A 20,031-nucleotide genomic window follows, 5' to 3' on the forward strand; every position below is an offset into this window, starting at 1 on the left:
TTTCGTTCCGACACTTGGCACTTAACTAAATTATTCAAAACGGAGTAATAACATGCCTGACCCATAAGTTATGGACTGTCAATTGAAATGAAAAGCCAAAATATTGATTACTCCCGCAGGGGTCAATGGCCGTTGATTGCCTTCATTGGGGGTCGGTAGGTGTCGAACATCGACTATAGACAAATTTGTCTATCGTATCCCCCTTTTCAGTTGACATTTATGAAACAAATTTATGGTATACTGAAACTATTATTTGTCAAATACGAGTCACATATTTTAACCAATTATATTGTAATTATATTTATTTGATAATAAACTTTAGATATTTATGTATTCGTAATGTTTTATGCTACAATTATTTAATATTTAAAAAAACATGAACTGATCTCTTGATAAAACACAATACGAATAACAATAATTCAATTATTAAGATACTTATACAACGCAAAAATAATTATGCAAAACGGACTGCTAGTTCCAGTTCCTTAATTAGTGCGTTCAAACAAACACTTAACCTTTATATTATACATAATTTTTTCAATTACTTACAAAAATATTAATTTGTGTAATTATTTTAAAGTCTATGCTAATATTTGGCATCCTAATTTCTAAATGGGGAAAACAGACACTAAATTACATAATAATTTATAATATATAAATTACCTATTATATATTTTTTTATTTTCATCTATATTTCATGAAATTAATAATATAAATAAAAATATAAAAAATCAGCTAAAACTAAAGTTAAAGTTTCCTCAAACTATAAATATAATACCACAAGTACTTTATACACTCTATACCTGTCTGCTATGACTAATGTATGATCAATAAAAATTTACATAAAATAGTTTACTAAAGCAAATGCCAAAATTATTTGCTACATTTAATAAATATATATCATACAGAAAATGCTAAATCAAATTTTACGGACCCAAGAGCCGAAAATAAAATGAAACTAGAAATGAAATGTCCTCAGAGGGACGGTCGAATACTCCAATCACGTGTACATTTTGGACAGGGCTTTAGACCCTTTATAGAGGAAATTGCATTCTACACCGTGCCTCTTGAAATAACCTTGAGCAGGAACGACCACTAAACGCGTGATCTTCAAAAAGAAAAAAATATAATATTTACGATTTTTAAATGATTTTTTTTTAAGCTTAGTCAATTATACCCACATTCATGTTTGGACTTCTTAATTTTAACCAAAGTATAATAAAGTATATCGTCAGGTATTCCATAAATGGCCTTAATCTTCCCAAGGACATCGGGTTACCGAAATAATACACAGAGATACATAGTTTTATTTTTCTAGTTACAATTTAAGTTAAGAAACTTGATGGTCTCGGCATAGGGTATGTATTTGATAAGCCGTTAATCAATCCCCTCTCGACAATCCTACCGTTCGACATTTCTGTAGTCTGTGCTGATGTCAGTCAATCATTCACATCTTCCGTCGGCTAATTTTCTCCAAGATTGAAGGTGACTTGTATTAATGTTCAGTTCATGTCTCTTACTTTATATGTAATTTTGACTAGCTGCCTTGCCTTGACTAGCGTATGATTTTGTTTAAACTGAACTAATTATTGTTATACTATAGTCATACTATGTTTAATAAGCCCATACATACATATAATGTCATAAAACCACAATATCATGCAACACAAACTTCCAATATTGAATGGAATTAATTTATCTTCTTTATAATATTCGATAAATATTGAATTAAAAATAACAAGGAAATGACTTTATTTTAAAACGAAAAGTTGTATATTATTATTATTTGAGTACTTTACGTAGTAATAATATTATACTTGATACGTAGTTTTCGCATTCGCACCCTTAAGAGCCCTTGGTCAAGTACATTTTGGTTGGCAAATAAGCAAATCAGAGACGGATTGTGAGTGATGTACTTAATTTTCTGTAAAAAGTTTATTTTATACCAAACAAGGTAACTGAAAATTTTACCCTGTCGCAAGAAGTTTTAACAAAGCATACGCATTATTGTTACGTTCCCTGATTAGCTACAAATTGTTTAAACGAATCGCTTGGGATATGTTTCTATATAAAGATATTACATTGTTTCCTTTATTGTTTATCGATAGTCTGACAAAATTTTATATATTAATAGCGTTAGCCGATTTTTGTCCCAGTTATTATGAGACGATAGCTGCACATAAAAAATCGGTTATGGTCTCATTTTGAAGAGCTCCAGCCGCCAATGTGCAAAAAATTAAAAAGTATTCTTGATTGCATTTTACTTAAATGGTACTTTTTAACAAAGAACTAATTTTATAGAGTTTAAAAAGTTACTGGCCAGTTAGAGAGCGGTACTACGGCTGTATAAAAACTGTAAAAAAAAATGAAAAACGTAAACAAAATTAAAGTACATTATTTTCGGCAAAATATTTAAAAGAGGTTTTATCATTTTGGCGCCAAATATAAATGAGTGACTTGCAGTTTACAATGGAATTCAATCAAAACTAACTGTCATAAGTTTCGAAATTCTAAAAAATCTTTTAAATAAACGCAAAGTTTCGAGACACAGAACACAGACACAGAATTTAATTAAAATCAAAATAAAATGTAAATTATACAACTTGGCTCTTAAAAGCACATTTGAACAGCTAGAACAAGAACAATTAAATATATAAAATATATAATTACCAATTAGATTATATTAATAAATGTTAAAACCGTACTTTTATCAACTACATAAGTTACATAACATTGTATTTGAATAATAATAGCTTAATAATATTTAATATCAAAAGAGGTGAACTAATATTACTCATGAAATTCCGATTTTCTATTAACTATAAATACTCTACTTTGAAATGCGAAATGAAAATATTCAGGAGCGAACTGTAAACGGGATTTGGAAATATCACAGAAATACAATTTTCTATACTGCAAGATCAACCGCTCTATATCTGAGGATTTGGTTTGACAGAGACGCTTCAAATCGAAATAAAAGTTACTTCGAATTGAACTTCTGAAGAATATGATTTTCGATTTTATTACTTGAAATATTGAGTGGCTTTGAGATTCAAGACTGTATTATAGGACAAATTGTATTTATTTTGTGAAATAACCAATATTACTTATTCTATAATAATCTGGTGTTTCATTTAGTCCAGTAAGAAAAATCTCTTTCAATTTTTTTTTGTATTTTCTTGACTGCTTATCATCAACGCACAGTCAAAACTGTTGAGTCTAGAAATCTAAATGGATATGAATTTTTAGTCAACTTTAAGAAGAGAGCGACTATGAATTTTAACCGTTCGAAGTTAGGTCGGGCAGTTGATCGCCATATAAAAACTTTTACTTTTTAGCCTATTTCAAAAAGAGGAGATTACATTTTGTTTAATGCCTTAGTTATTTGCATTTTATATATTTACGTATACGCTCACCTTATTACTTGAAAACAATATCCTAGGTCCTATATGTATTATTTGACAAGTTACAATCCGATTTTCAAAAATCTGGAAGTAATTGTTTTTATTTATCTATCATTAACGTTTGCTTCTTATGGATTTTGTTTTATCTCAATGTATTGGTGAATGAAATACTTCAAAAATTTTAATTCATTTTTTTTAAAACGTCGTTATAACAATCTCGTTTAAGTTTAAAATAAATATAATATAATACATTAATAATTATAGAAACTGAGATACAACAAAAAAAAAACGCCAATTCATAATTATGATTTAATAACTAATCTACTTGGTGGTAGGGCTTTGTGCAAGCCCGTCTGGGTAGGTACCACCCACTCATCAGATATTCTACCGCCAAATAACAGTACACTGTATTGTTGTGTTCCGGTTAGAAGGGTTAGTGAGCCAGTGTAATCACAGGCACAAGGGACATAACATCTTAGTTCCCAAGGTTGGTGGCGCATAGGTGATGTAAAGAATGGTTAATATTTTTTACAGCGCCTTGATCTATGGGCGGTGGTGACCACTTACCATCAGGTGGCCCATATGCTCGTCCGCCAACCAATGCCATAAAAAAAAATATATATGTAATATTTTATTTTATTCGTATATAATAATATTAGTTTATATTTATGGTACAGAACAAAGGTAACCGAAGAACAAATTTATAGTATTCGCAAACAATGCCCTAACCATGTGATGGTCGCTGGTATAGATATATTGCTGCTTAATTTTGTTGTCAATACGCACACATAGATTTCATATTTCAATGAACCCAAGTGATGAGCGAAGTCCAATACCAAAAAATCCAAAATCAATTAAAAATTATTAGTTCCAATATTTATTGAATAAAAGACACGAGAAAAATTGTAGAGAGAGAATAATTTTAAAAAATTGTCAAAATTGTTATAAAAATCCCGTGTGAATTAATACAATGACATAAAGTTTAAATAATTTAATATCGTTTACAATAAAAAAGATAAAGTGGGATAAGTCGCCAAGAGGCAGCATAACGCTTTCTCCTAAATTTCGCCATCATGCCTTCTGCCAGATCATGCCTGCTACCAGATTGTGAGCCGCCTAAATGAACTTCGTTCCAAAAATTGTTTAATAAAAAGATCATTCAGGGCTGCATTTATTTTTATTTTTCAGCTGCTTTGGATGATTAAACGGAACTTATCATTGTTCGAGAACGATTATCTACTTAATACTATTAAATATGTAAGCATTTTAAATTATTATTGAAACGTACTAATATAAGGTTAGGTATAAGTCCAATTAGATGTTTTTGTGTCAGATAATACATTTATCAAGAAATGTAATTTTATTAGCCTTTTTTGATACTATATTAAATGTTATGTATTGAGTGGATAATTATGACTTCGTCCTGACCGATTTTAGCCAGGAAGGAAACTGAGGCTAGCTCAAACTGAAGGTAGCTGACTCTTAATTCAAACCGGTATACAATCATACAAAGTTGATGTTTGATAATAGAACAATTATTCAGTGGTCAACCTACCAAAGTTTTTAATAAAATAATGTTTTTAATTTTTTAGTTTTTAATAATTGGTTGTATTCATATATTTAATCAATATAATACATACATATATGTACACTTCACGTGTGCACAAAATATTATATTATTTAATAATATTTATGTCATTAAAATATTCATGAGAAATTCTTTGGAAATTTATTCGAAATATACAGATTTACACACATAAATATAATTAAGGTAGTGATTAGTTAAGCAATACTGAGTCTTCTTCCTTCAAAGTCACAACAAAAATGTTTTTTTTTTTTTGTTCAACTTATACAAATTACTAAACCGATTATATTATCGTTCTATTATTATTATACATTATATATTTTAGCATCGCTTTCTCGTGTAACTTACATCAAACGTCCTGTGTAATAGTCCAAATAAACATCGACTACATAAACGAGCGATTTTAAACTTTACATTAACAAAAATAAGGGCTATTATGGAATGTAGTATGTCCGTCGAATGTTACGCTGTATTACACGTGGTATTGTTAGCAAACATTTTGCTAGCAGCGTTACAGTGTGCTTTTATAGGAGCTACTGTTCCAACTAAGTTCACTTTAATGGTAGTGTACAGCTTTAACAAACAATAATAGTTCTTATTCGTACATAACATAAAAGCTACAATACCTAATAATAGCAAAGTCAAATCAACAGTTTGAAATCGAAATTTATACATTACTTCTATTCAAGGTTATAAGCGTAAATACATTTTAGCGGAAAATTTTATATAAATTAAAATTTAATAAGCTGAATTTTAGATACATTTTATATCGTAAAATTATTGCTGGTAAATATTCTTTTACACGCTTTTTAGAATGGAGTCATGAGAAATACATTATACTAGAGACCGAATCGCTTGAGCACTTGCTATTAATTAATATGTAATACACGATTTAATATATAATACTATGCCGAAAAATATAGTACTGTAATACAATAATAGCATACACTGAAAACAAATGCTGAATTTTATAAACGCTACCGTGTTTTTAAAACAAACATTGACTTGACTTTGTTTAGTTTTTTGAACTAAAAAATTTGAAAGTAACAGTGTTCATTAAGAATAGAATAAAACTGGAACGCCAATCAATTAATATCGCGTAACGTAAATCCTGTCGGTTAAACTTTTTTTCAACAAGTCTTTAGTCGAAGATTATTTTAATTCAATGTTCATTCAAATTTAAGACATTTTATAGTATATTGATAAAATATGATATTAGCAGAGAGTACTCACTCTCACTGGTTGTAAATTATTAAAAACAACCTGCAGAAAAAAAAAATTCTAATTCTTTATGGAACTAAAGGACTGTTAATTCGTCTAAGAGAAGGTATATAACACACTAATAACTCAAAATTACATAGAATAACAATGCACTGTTTCAGAACTTCAGAACCTCATATACATTGTTGCCTGCAAGATAATTACGATAAAATTCTATTATTTAATAAAATTCAATTTCCCGGTAAAGTTTGCTCGTATTAACGCTAAAACTTTCAAACTTCAGGTGACGTTGTTCCCACTACAAACTATAGCCCACACGACCAGCTATTCAACACTTGGAGAACACTTGACATGCACTTTGATGTATAATCATTGGAGATGGCATAAATAATCTCAAGTTTTATTTGAATTATATAATAACTTTCAATAATTTGATAAGTCTAATTATTCTATATTTAACGTAAAATAATTATTTAAAATTATAATTTTATGCACGCAGCATAGAATTATAATTTTAAATAGATAAGCGGTTCCATTGATCCTCGGTGTTAAAAATGCGGACGAAAGCGCAAAAAATAATGTACAAATATGTATACGCGTTACTTAACGCAACGAACCTTATGAATCACAATCAATGTTCACTATTGTACATTCGCACACTTTATCGAGTTTACCCGAGCAAGCACGAGCAAATCTCGTTAAAACGCGCGTAAACATGCTTGCACTACATTGCTTCTTGGTGACTGCAAAACATCATGGATTGGATCATTCATGAAAAGTATTTGTAATTTTGTCATCTGATTTCTCGATTGCATTCTATGTTATTTCCAGGCTCCCAGCAAATGACTTATTTCCACTGGAAGTCGGCGAATGTAATTTATTTACTCACTTTAATGCATTAATAGTTTAACACAATATTTTTGAAAAACAATTTTCAATTGAAAGCATAAAATCTTTCTTTATTGTACAACAAACGTCGGAAGTGTGGCAGAAAGCCAAACCCATTTGTATGTTCAGCCAATATTACTAATCTGATGTGATCCTGAATATGTGCCATATTTATATTTATTTCATTATTGTCTGTTAATAATAATGTATAATATAATGTTTTTCATTATGAAAACAAAAAATAAATAACTCTAATTTAAGAAAATCTAAAGCTTTAATTCGAAAAAAACTTCTACTTTTAAAACCTTTTGCTTTCTATTTTAATTTTATTTTTTAAAATGGGTAGGCAGGCTATCATATTGTCTACCTGGTGGTGCGTGGTCACCACTGATCATAAATATTAGGACTGTAAGAAATACTAATCATCAATTGCATCGTTAATCCGACACCAACCTTGGGAACTGATATGTCAGTCCCTTATACCTGTAGTTACATTAGCCACTCACACCGCAAACTACTAAGTATTGCTGTTTGGCAATAGTATAAATTATAAGTGAGAATTACCTAAAACACAAGGTTCATAGTTTTTTTTTTCTGCTAAACTTATATTAAAGTATACCTGTATATCAATTTTATTTTCGTAGATCCTCTTGATTGTCGCTGGACAAGTTTTGAGCGCGTTATTTAATGAAGTTAGTTTATTAGTTGTCGCCGGTATAGTTGATGCGATTTCAGCGTGCCGCGGTACACTTGTTACGTATAAATTGTTATGAATAATTCCCATGTATAAATTATTAATATAGTATACAGAACCACTATTGATTATGAACACTTGTCTAGATGTTTTATTAATTTTAATTCATATAGCCAATTCGGGTCTGTAATGGTAGCTCATCATCCTGGTTGCTGGTTACTGGTATTGCAAGATCTAAAATTCAAAGATATAAGTGACTAAAGAAATATCCACGAGCAGTACAGGGCATGGGATGCAGATAGCATCCAGACTGCAGACGCATATGTGAAAACGACATGATAATTTATTCAATTAGGCAAAGACAAACACTTCTAAATATTTCTGGTATATAAATTAAATTTAAATTAACTATCAATTCGGAACATAGTTTCTACAGCAAATAGCCGGCACAAATCCCAGCAGTTACTTTTTTCCACCATTTGTATCATAGTTATATTAAATATGGAATACATATGGAAAAACGTGGGGCCTAGTACTTTTCTTTATAATCGAAACCAATACTTTAATTAAATTAAAAATAATCCAAACAGTCGCGATATACATATCGCGTGAAAATATATCCATTTGAATTGATTTTAATAAAAGTTTAGCATGTTTTTTTATTTATCCTCTTACAGCGCTGAGATATCGGGAGTATCCTTCACACCCCGTCCCGATCAGCATCAAACCGTTCAAGTGGACTCGAGTGCTGTTATAGCCCCGAGTTTAGCAGATTTGAGGGTAGGTTTTTTGTTTGTCGACAATGTTTTTTCAACTGAAAGTGATTTAAAGAATCCATGAGGAATAGCAGTAAAAGTTATAGCTCTGTTTATATTATATTATATTTATCGAACAATTTTGGGAGTCTTATAAATTTTGTTCCTTTTTAATTTCATTGTAACATACGCGAGTCTTATTACTTTGTAACTAAATTTTAATTCAAATATTCCTAACCGACTTAATTATGATATAACTTTCATAATATAACTTTAACCAATATTTAGGTTACATTATATTATTTATACAATATGACCTAGTATAATGGACTACAACTAAATTGTGGTTTGTTTTAAATATGTAAGTATTCTTTAGTTAGTAAACTTACACATTAATAGATATCACTTTAAATTTTGATGTTAACTACCAACCATTCATCATTATCATCGTCATCATTTTCTATCACCAAACAATGCTTAGAAGTGTTGTATTCTGGTTTGAAAAATGAGTGATTCAATGTAACTACACAAGCACAAGGGACATAACATCTTAATTCACAAGATTGGTGGCGCATTGGCGATGTAAGGAATGAGTAATATTTCTTACAGCACCAATGTTTATGGTGACCACTGACCTCTGGTGGCTCATTTGTTCGACCGCCTATTTATATTATAAAACAAAACTGCTCGGTCAGTTTTTGTAGTTTTAATTTTCATATAAAACTAGTTTGTTAAATTGAAAACATGCTAAAGTAATTACCATGGCATCCAATTTTTCCCGCGAGACAAAACGTTATAATTAAAAATGTTATCAAATAATAACTGAAATCAAATATTTCCTTTAAATTTAAATAGGACCAAATTGGAAGTCTTTAGTGCCATTAGAAGTATCATACCCCTTGACGAAAATTATACAAGGTGCTCGAGATTCCATTCCATTCCAAGACGAAGAAAACGAACCCTTTATAGTCAAAACCCAAAAATATTATGGCTGGAAAATTCCATCCTCGCACAAGTTTAATCTCACAGAAGACGGCACAAATGGCAACCACTAAAAATATTCTGGACAACAAACTTAAATGGCGGTCCCTAATGCCGATGAGCCGAATGTGGATGAACTGGCCGAATAAAGCATAAAGCTACGGAACCCAGGATATCCAAAACAAACACTGAGTCAATGAAGAAGTCGTCGTCGTAGAGTTCAAAGCAAATTTTATCACCAATTTAGATTGTAATGCTGCTTGGCAATATAAAAAAAAAACATGCAATCACATTAAAATAATTTAATAAAATATAACGACGGCAAGCACGTCTGTGGAGATAAAAGAATTAAAAAAAAATAAGCAGTATACTCTCCAAAACAACAACCGTATTAACGAAATACTGAGATTTACATATCTCTAAAATAGCTACAGAAAAGTTCACGACAGAAAGTAACTTTCGTAGAATAATCGATGGACATAATATTATTATTCATTTATTATAATATATAGTTGACAGCATATTCTATTGATAACACTGTAAAATTTTGATAATACTTCGATAAAAAAAAAAACGATAATACATTATTACATTTCTTACAGCGCCTATGTCTATGGAGGGTGGTCACTTATCATCAGTCTATCCATTTCATAAAAAATACAAAATAAAACCTTTTATTTCCGTTTGAAAAATCAGTACTCGTCGCTAAATCTTTACACAATATACACATTGTTATTATTTAACTAAATGTTCGTTATTACGTATAAAATATCATGTTTAATAAAGAGGTTAACGATAGTCGTTTATAATGGAAACGCATACGTACAAGTTTAATTGCGATTCGTGAGTGTGAAGGTTTGTAGTTTCGTCGCGAGTTTCAAACGAACGAACGGTACAAAACGATGTTTAGTTTTAAAACTACATCAGGCTTCAAAGTGTTTCAAACAATATGGTGCCACGATTTTACTATTTTTATTATAAGCGTCTTAAATTTTAGTCATTAACTTTGATCCTTTTATAGTAATTTGATAGTTTGATAGTTTATTATACAAACTTATTTGTCTTTATCAAATCCAACAATATTGCGATTCGCATACTTCATTATCATAATATTTAATTTATAATTTCCATATTATGTTTATAATGGTAAATAAAAAGTAAAATATATATGGGCTGTTTCGACATTCTATGAATTTTCACCTTAGGTGTGTCAAAGATTATTAATAAAAAAAAAACTTTTTAAGTAAATTAAATGTTTAGTAAATTAACTAAGAACATAATTCGATATTAAATTTAATATTACAGCAACGTAACTGTGTTGGAACGTTTCTAGAAACTACAGGGAACGTCAAATACTGAAAGTTCGTCAACAATATGCGGTAACTGTACTCGCATTACTGTTAAGGGGCTTAGGAAAAATAATACGACTGTACTTAAGTAATACATTACTGCCTATCTATATGATGTATATAGGAGCTTAACCTGGAGTCAGAAAATAAGCATTGTATTTATACAAAGATATTGTATTTTTTAATTAAATGAACAAAGAATAAATTGTCCATTATAAATAATATGAATGATAAATTCTAATATCAAATCAGCTTATACGTACTATCTATAGCTCAGAACGATTCTAAAAATCATTTTCATACACTCATTTCATATTTCAGACAATAATTGTAACTGACTTTTATTTCTCGTGTTTTTTTTAAATGTTTGGAATACGAAATCATAATAAAAGTAAAGATTATTTAAGAATACTCATACAAGCACGTTTGAAACGTCATTACAAGATTATTTTTTTTCTAATTTCCTACGGATTTGAATTCGTAAAGTAGCATAAAACAAGTGAAAACCGATGAGTACCTACCCATTAAATTACAAAGATATTCGAATGAAATTTAATTCAATAATTATAAGACATGCTGCGTTAACGTTACGATTTTCTATCAGAACATGTATTATAATATTTTAAAAAGCTATACGTATTTTATTGATATTTTTTTAACGCACTCAATAAAATATTTTTTAATAATTATTTAAATTGAAGAAAGGTATGATTGTTATCCACATCTATCAAACTTCTTCTATTTTCGAATATAGTAATTTATGATTATACAGAATATATTTCTCAATAATTTAGCCTTAACGCACCGTGTTGCAGACTGTGTGTGTTTCTGTTCCAGACTGCCTAATTAAACTTCGCAACGCAGTCGACTTGTGTCACACCGCAGTGTTTGTGACGCTCCCGTGTCGCACCTACACCAATTTGATTGTTGCTGCCAACACTAAACAATGGCGAAACTCGTTATACAGAATGAAATTTATTTGAAACTGTATATAATATATTATATACTTATATTTTTTACACAAATAACTAATATATTATCTGTATAAAAAATATCATATATCTGACGTCAGATATATATTTAAGGCTTTAATATACTTTAAATCTATACTTTTGTAAAATGACATAGGCTACTTTTTTGCCTAACACATGACAACCAACCCCCTAAAACGCGAACAAAGCCGCGGGCAACAACTAGAACTTTATAATTAATCTCGTACTATTAATTTAATTAAAACAACGTGATAATCTTATCCTTACAATAGCCTGTAATAGATGTAGGATGGAAGTCTACTTCATATCTCCATACCAACCGAAGAAATGGAACAAGTTTTAAACCTTCTTCTAATAAACCTTTATTATACCAGCTGAACTCGTATCTTTACTCGCATGAAATTTAAAAAGCTTTACTAAAACAACCGAACTTACTGTTTATAAACGTTTATAACACAATATTATTATTATTAAACATATATTATAGTTAGCACATTCAAATTCAACAGATCGTAAAATCCTTTACCGGCCACATAGATATTATTTATACAATATAGTTAAACTATAAGAGGTCAGTGAAGCGTAACGCTCAGTAAACAACGACAAGACGTGCTCAGTACTGAGGAAATGGGCTTCTGATAATCTCACCCTTACGTTAGCCAACAAAATAATATTACTATAGACTTGTGCTCTCGGAATTAATATGAAATTATTCTATACGGCTAATGGGGTAAAGGATAAGGAAATAATCTTCCATATCTGTTCCGTGTTAATGTTTGAAACATTAACATGATTAGATTTAAAATCATTGAATATTAAGAATCAATTTTAATAGAAATGATATATTTTGTGATACTGTAGATAGGGACTTAATATAGGGATCGATAGTCTATATATATAAAAGCGAAATACCACTCCCTGATTAATCACAAAATGTCAGAATCTATAACACCTTCAAACTTGAAATTTGGCAGATAGGTTCCTTATAGGGTGTAGACAACCGCGTAGAACGGATTTTACGAAATTCTACCCCTAAGGGAGTAAAACAGGAGTTTTTGTTTTATAAACTTCGCGCGGGTAAAGCTGCAGGTTCAGCTAGTTAATAATAACGATAAAATAATTATATATAAATTTTCTCAATTAATATTATATCTAACGCAACAATAATTTTTAAATCAGATTAATCATAGGATAGTTCTTGAGATCAGTGCATTTAAGCAAACAAACAAAATACGTTTGTATAATATTTGAATATATATTACTATGATGCGTTATAGTGTTTATAATTTCTACGCTGTAGATTGTATTTCATTTATTTATATAGTGTTGCAATGTAAACAGACTCGTGTATTCTATCAATTATAGAATACCACAGCATGCATAAAATGAAATACAATGAAAAATACTAAAGTTTTAAGTCATGCTTAAATGTCATAGTTCCAATAAAAGATAACCCAAAACGATATTAAATTATAATTCAATAAAAAAAATACATAGCGCGGGTATTATAAAATGAGATTAAACTACAATTGAAAATTACAATTACTAAAAGTGCCAAGATCGCCTGATTGATAGACTAGATGTGTGGATCTTAACCGAAGAATGCAGGTTCAAGACCCGGAAAGTACTACCGAATTTTCATGCATCATATAATTCATCTCGTGCTCTGCGGTAAAAGAAAATATCACGAGGATACTTGCGTCTGTTGAAATTCTGGCACATGTGTATCCACAAGCCATCATCGGAGAAGCTTGATGAATCCTTAGACCAGTGGTGGGATGATTGCAGCCTGCAAGCGTCCCACCTTAATTCGGTACTTTATTTTACTACAAAATTACAAACCAAATAAAATGTAATACCTAGATGTTCCTCACATTAATGTTAAAATCAAGGGGGCTTGTGAGGTGTTCATCCGCCGAGCGAGATCACGCAAACCCTCGTTATTCGGAGTCTGCGAATGACAACATCTTATGGAGAAATATTTATCTGGACCTAACTGACGGGGCCGTATGTGTTTTTGAAACGTACTAATCTATCTACAAATAACAAAATGATAGCGATATATGTTTCAGTATTGTTGTGAAATAATAATTCGTTATTGCAGGTCATTGGTAATTAAACAATACTAATAAATATACTAATATCATTCATTAGTATATTAGTCAGTATTCGTAGATTATACGCAGTGTACACTTTTAAATTGTATGGTGAAAAATAGATATGAACTATGTAAACACAACAATTACTGAATTTACTGCTACTTCTATTATTACTTCACGGTAGCGTATACATTCCGAACCGGCCGCGGCAATGGCAGCATTAAATATACTTTTTTTATTACTTGTATATACTTATAACAGCTTACATGAGTAAAGACTACTTTTTGATATGGTATTTTATATATTGGTATGCGATGGTCATAAAAAATCGATTATATAAAATAACGATAAAAAAAAATCGATTATTATATAAAAGAAAATAGTGATCGTTTTTAATTAAACAATCAATGCGTACTTGTATCCTATATTTAATAAAGGATATTGATTTGATTGATAGTTGATAAAACATAATGCAGTATCGATAGTCTGTCTACATTCTGTGTAGTTTCAATTTGCTGTGAAATAAATTATACTATATAAATAAAAGGAATATTCTTTATTTACGTTTAGGTAAAAAACTGTTGCCTTTAAAGGTCCCCTTCGTACCCTTCCCAGATCAACCTCGAGCGGCTCGTAATTCGATCATATTGTAACTTGATTACTGAGTTGAGTGTTTTCCACCAGGCTTTTATCTGTAATACCGTGTAATATTGAACATTTTCGCTTATATTACGTTGTTATCGATTACACCTCAACCAGGTATTTTTACAGTTTATTGGATATTGACGGAGGCTGTTTTTTTAAAGCGCTCGGATTGTTTATTTCGAAATATGAGAAAGAAGTCTGGAGCCGATTTTTAAAACGATTTATTATATATCAGAAACTGATTTTGGAAAATCCTTTTCAAATTTAGTGTAATAAAGTAATTTTAGAGGAGAAGGAAAGCCTGATCAGTTTATATTATTCATACACTTAGACAATTAAAATAAAAACAACTTTACCTAACCTCACTTTTTTCTTTTGTCAAGAAAACGTTGGTACTAGTTTCTTTAATCAATTACAACATTACATAAAGAAGAACCTTATACAATAATATTTATAAAAGTACTTGTATAGATTATAATGAATATATTATTAAAGAAATATTTTCATTTATTTTACTTAATAATTGTTTTTTTTTTATTATAAATTGTTTCATTGATCACGAATTTCAGCGTTTCATATCAGCTCACGACTAACACATTTTTAAATTCAGAACAAACGGTCACGTTTCACATGCGGTCCAGAAATGCATATATACAAATTACTTAGGAATAAAACTCTACCTAATAAAACACGTTTATACTATTTGTATACTAATTACGTTTGGCAATCGAATATAGGTGGTTTATTTGTTCCAACTACGAACTACCTAACTAAATTACTCGAAATATTCGATAATTAATGTTTGCCGTAGCGTTAATTTGTAATAGAAAATATTTGTCAAGTTTGGCACGTGTTTGATTACGTTGAATAATGACCGCGTTATATTTATTTAACGAAATATAAAGCTGAGCCCACACAAAGAGCTAATTAACTGTTTTCTATTATAAACGAGCGTTGGTGGAAAAAATACTACAATTCAGTTACATTAAATATTTCATATCATCATAAACATCTCATGTATTGTTAAAATAAATATTTGGCTAAAAAATTGAAAAAATGAAATTAAAAAAATAATAATTATGCTGTAACATTCATTGGATGTAAGACATTGTGCTGTATCAGAAATAAAAAAAATATTTATTCTACCGCCAGATCATGTATTCTGGTTTAATTTGGCACAACTGTAAGCCATTAAACTAAAAATTGAATTGAAATGAAAAAACATCCCATTGTTGGTGACGTATTAACTAGAAATAATATATGTCTATAGTGCTGACATCCATAGACAGTGGAGACATACCCGTAAAACTAATGCCTGTAGGAATTCAAGCTTGCAATCTTCTGTTAAAGTCCACGTCTATCTATTGAGTCGTTTCATATCTTGAGCTCCTCGTTTGTACGAGGCTTTATTTAAAACCGCTTATATTGGCCTGTTGTGCGTATTATTGCTATATATAAATTTTAACCATTCGAATAATCAATTGATTCCATAAAGGGGAGTATTTTCAATTGAAGCGAAATCGGATTATTAACGGAAGGCAATATATCGTAGGCATGGAAAGTAATTTAATAATAGCTCTTTTGATCTTGTGCACTAAAGTTAATTGCTTCACTTGTTTTTATTAACATTAAAACGAAATATTTTTTTGTTCCAGTTGAATCATCAAGGATGGCAAGGAATTATCATCTCAAAGCAAATTTTCGTTAGCAATAAATACTTATTTCAAATTTCGTGTTGTGTGTCGCCCGACCGTTCTGGTTTCGGCGGCGATTCTCACTAGCACTCTTTATATTTGCTTATTTAATTTGAGTTAGAAAAATATATTATTTTTACACGACGGACCAAAAGAGAGTGTAATGTTTTCAGGGATTCTGTAAGTATGTATGGCGTGAGTTTCGTCAGTCTTTCATTACTTTTAAATGCCTGAACATGATTGATGATTTGAATGTATCGTTAGAACTACATAATTCCAGTGTGAGTTTTAATTTCTATAAATCGTCGGGAGTCGTGTTCTTTTATTTTTATTTATGTGGTATTTTTCTTGATTAAAATTATTTATTTATTATTATTATTATTAATAATTAGATCATTGATGCAACTTAATGTTGATTAATTTAATTTTAAAATAGCTTGAATTAAACGATTTCCATTTTAATTTTAATTCTGACGGTAATCGTATACTACAAAATAACAATTTTGTGTACACTTCAAATGCATTTTAAAGTACCGGGGAACGGTCATTTTTAAGATAAGACATGTTACTCGGAAAACTACATTGAAGTCCAAAGATATCTTACCAATAGAATCATTCAATCGTCAGACGTATTCATTTCCTATAACCATCCCTCTCGCACACCGGAAGTTAAATATCTCGGCGCGACTCTAGCGCCCCTCCACCAGACTGCACCATCCGTTTTTACTTCCGGACTTCCATTGTGCTTTGAAACGTCAATTTTTTTTGGATTGCACAAACTATGCATTTTCGGTTAGTGATTCTGTTTAGATTGATAGATTGAAATTCTTACTTTTTATAAAGAAAAAATGTTTCATAAACGAAGTTTACTTTCTTACAGAAATATGTAAACTTACAGATAGGCACAACCAGAAAAACTAACTAAGCCAATACTCTTTCTCACTCTTTCAAGAATATTAATTTATATTTTCAGATTAAAGTTCTTCAAAGTCTTCTACAGCCATTGTCGTTGACCATCGGGTCCTTCTCGTCTGTATTCATAGGCACACAGTTTTAGAAACAATTATGAAAAAGAACTCTAGTAAATTAATAAATTTTAATAAATAAATAACTCTATAATAAATTTACACTCAATATTCACGGCACTATTTACATAATTTTTGAACACAAGTAACTTTAGTTCGCAGTATAACAAATAAATATTTTGAAATAAAAAAAATTAATCTCATGTCAAATTTTAATATACGTGCGTAGCTTATTTATCAAAACTAATATTGTACGCTACTATAAGTTATATTTTATACCACGATACATTCGACGAAAGGTGCAGCATTTTAGCCAAGACAAGAAACTTATACGTTCAATGCAGTTTCAGTTTTGTTTGTTGAAATAAAACAATACATCCAATATAAAAATATTTTATATAATCTGACCTGATGATTATTATTGTCATACAATAATTGATTTCATCGCTTTTTCAGATTAGATCTCAGAATCAATTCAGAAAGACACTTGAAAAACCTGTATAGGTCACAAGATTCTCAGACCGTGACATAACTAGTGTTCCAGGTGACATTTATATCTGGATGTTTCATAAGTCTCATAGTTCACACGTGACATTGGCGAAATAATCTGTGCCCTCTTGGCATAAATAAAAGCCAAAATTAAAAAAAAAAAAAAAAAATAAGTCTCATAGTTTGGAATATTTTTTTTTGTTAACTTTTTTAATCAACAAATAAAATACATTGTAAAAACGTGATGTATGTTGAAAGACAGATAGTAGGTGGAATAATTCTTAAAAAAAAGGTAATTTTATTATATATGATTGAGGCATAAGTTGCTGTTATAATATGTTTTGTACGCAATATATTCATAATATCGAACCTGTTTTATATGATATAGTTAGGCGGACAGACAAAACGGCCATCTCATGACAACTGCCTATTAACAAATGTATAAATTAACCAACCTTTGTGACAAGGTGTTATGTTCCTTGAAAATGTATTTACACTAGATCACGCTGACTTCAAACCGCAACACAACAATACTACCTACATACTCCTTGCATAAAGCCCTAACACAAATTAAACCCTAATTTTAGACAATTTAAATAACAAACGAACATCGATAACTCAGACATAACAATAATGCTTACAAACAAAATATTTAAGATACAAAAATATTTTGTTTGTAAGTTTAGACCAGACTTTCGACCAATAACCGTTATACTGAATTGCTCAAGGTCCAAACTGTTATTCATGCAGATGTATCGGATTCCACGTATTACCTCATCTACAACAATGTATGTCGATATGAGGTTATTCTATATACCTAACTCAAAATAAAATTAAATACGTGAATTTTAACACACTTTCATGCAGTATTGGAGTAACGAAACTAAGTCGCTTAACAAAAAAGACTTATAGTAAAACTTCGTTGACTAAAATAATTTTGATGATAGCGAATATTTTTTTTTTTAATTCGAACATTATTTCTCAAAGTTCACAATTTGTGATGATACCGACAAAGCTTTCATGCTTTATATTATCAAACGCCGAGGTCAGTGGTATAACAATGTCATAGAAAATAATATCCTTTGAAATTGATATTTTCCTGCAGACGTGCATATTGGCTTCACGTCTGGAGGTGCAACGTGACAGGACGGCACCTCGGAAAAATGGAGTTTACATAGGAAAAATATCATTTCCACAACATGGAAATACGGCATGAAGTATATTTAGAAAAAATATAAGCACTGCGGATGTACAGTGACAACTATCTGTTAAATATTTAAGGTGGGGTTAAGTTTTAATGTTAACTTATATTGTTTGACTCGACTCAATTAGTTAGAGACGTTTGTAAATCGATTTGAATTGACGATTCTTGTCAATATCTTCCTCATTTTTCATTGGTTATTTCACAAGTGATTGCCGTGTAAACCAGGGAATATGGAAAATAATATGTTTTTCATATAATAATCCCGCTTAATCATGTTCAGAAAAGCCACATCGTCACAATAAATATATAAATACAGTCAACTATTTTTAATAATTTACATAAAAAATGGATTATCGGCAGAGTACTTTGTGCAAGCCAGTCTGGGTAGCTGCCCATCATATATTTTACCGCTAAATATCAAAACTTAGTATTATTGTGTACTGGTTTTAAAGACGAGGAGCCAGTTTAACTGCAGGCAAAAGGATCACAACGTTGCTGGTGCATTGGTGATATGAGAAATGCCTAATATTTCTTAGAGTACCAACGTCTCTGGGCAACGATGACTCATCACATCAAGTGGGCCATTTGCAAGTCCAAGTTGACAAACAAAAGACTAGAGTAGAACATATTTATATAATTATGATGTCCAGGTGACATGGATTTTAACATAATAAAACCTTTTTTAACAGCGAGTAGTACATAAGACATTAAAACATTTGCCTGAATATAGATTCACTGTCATAGTCCACCACGACTGGATAAATATCAGACGTAGGGCAGTATCATAGTTTTCAAAGAAAAGAGTATAAGTTCGGTAATTTTCAAAGTTTTATGCTATGAAGAATTTCTTTACAAAAAAAACCAATACCTTTAAATGGGCCATGGGGGTTCCGACTTCGCGTTCTACCTTAGCTAGCCACTAGACTAATGAGGTAGTTACCACAATATATAGCGGTCCATCAGTTCGCATATATTCTTACTAACTCACATGAGTTTTTTTTTCAAT

Source organism: Vanessa atalanta, chromosome 1 (genome assembly GCF_905147765.1).
Source record: "Vanessa atalanta chromosome 1, ilVanAtal1.2, whole genome shotgun sequence".
Taxonomy (NCBI): domain Eukaryota; kingdom Metazoa; phylum Arthropoda; class Insecta; order Lepidoptera; family Nymphalidae; genus Vanessa; species Vanessa atalanta.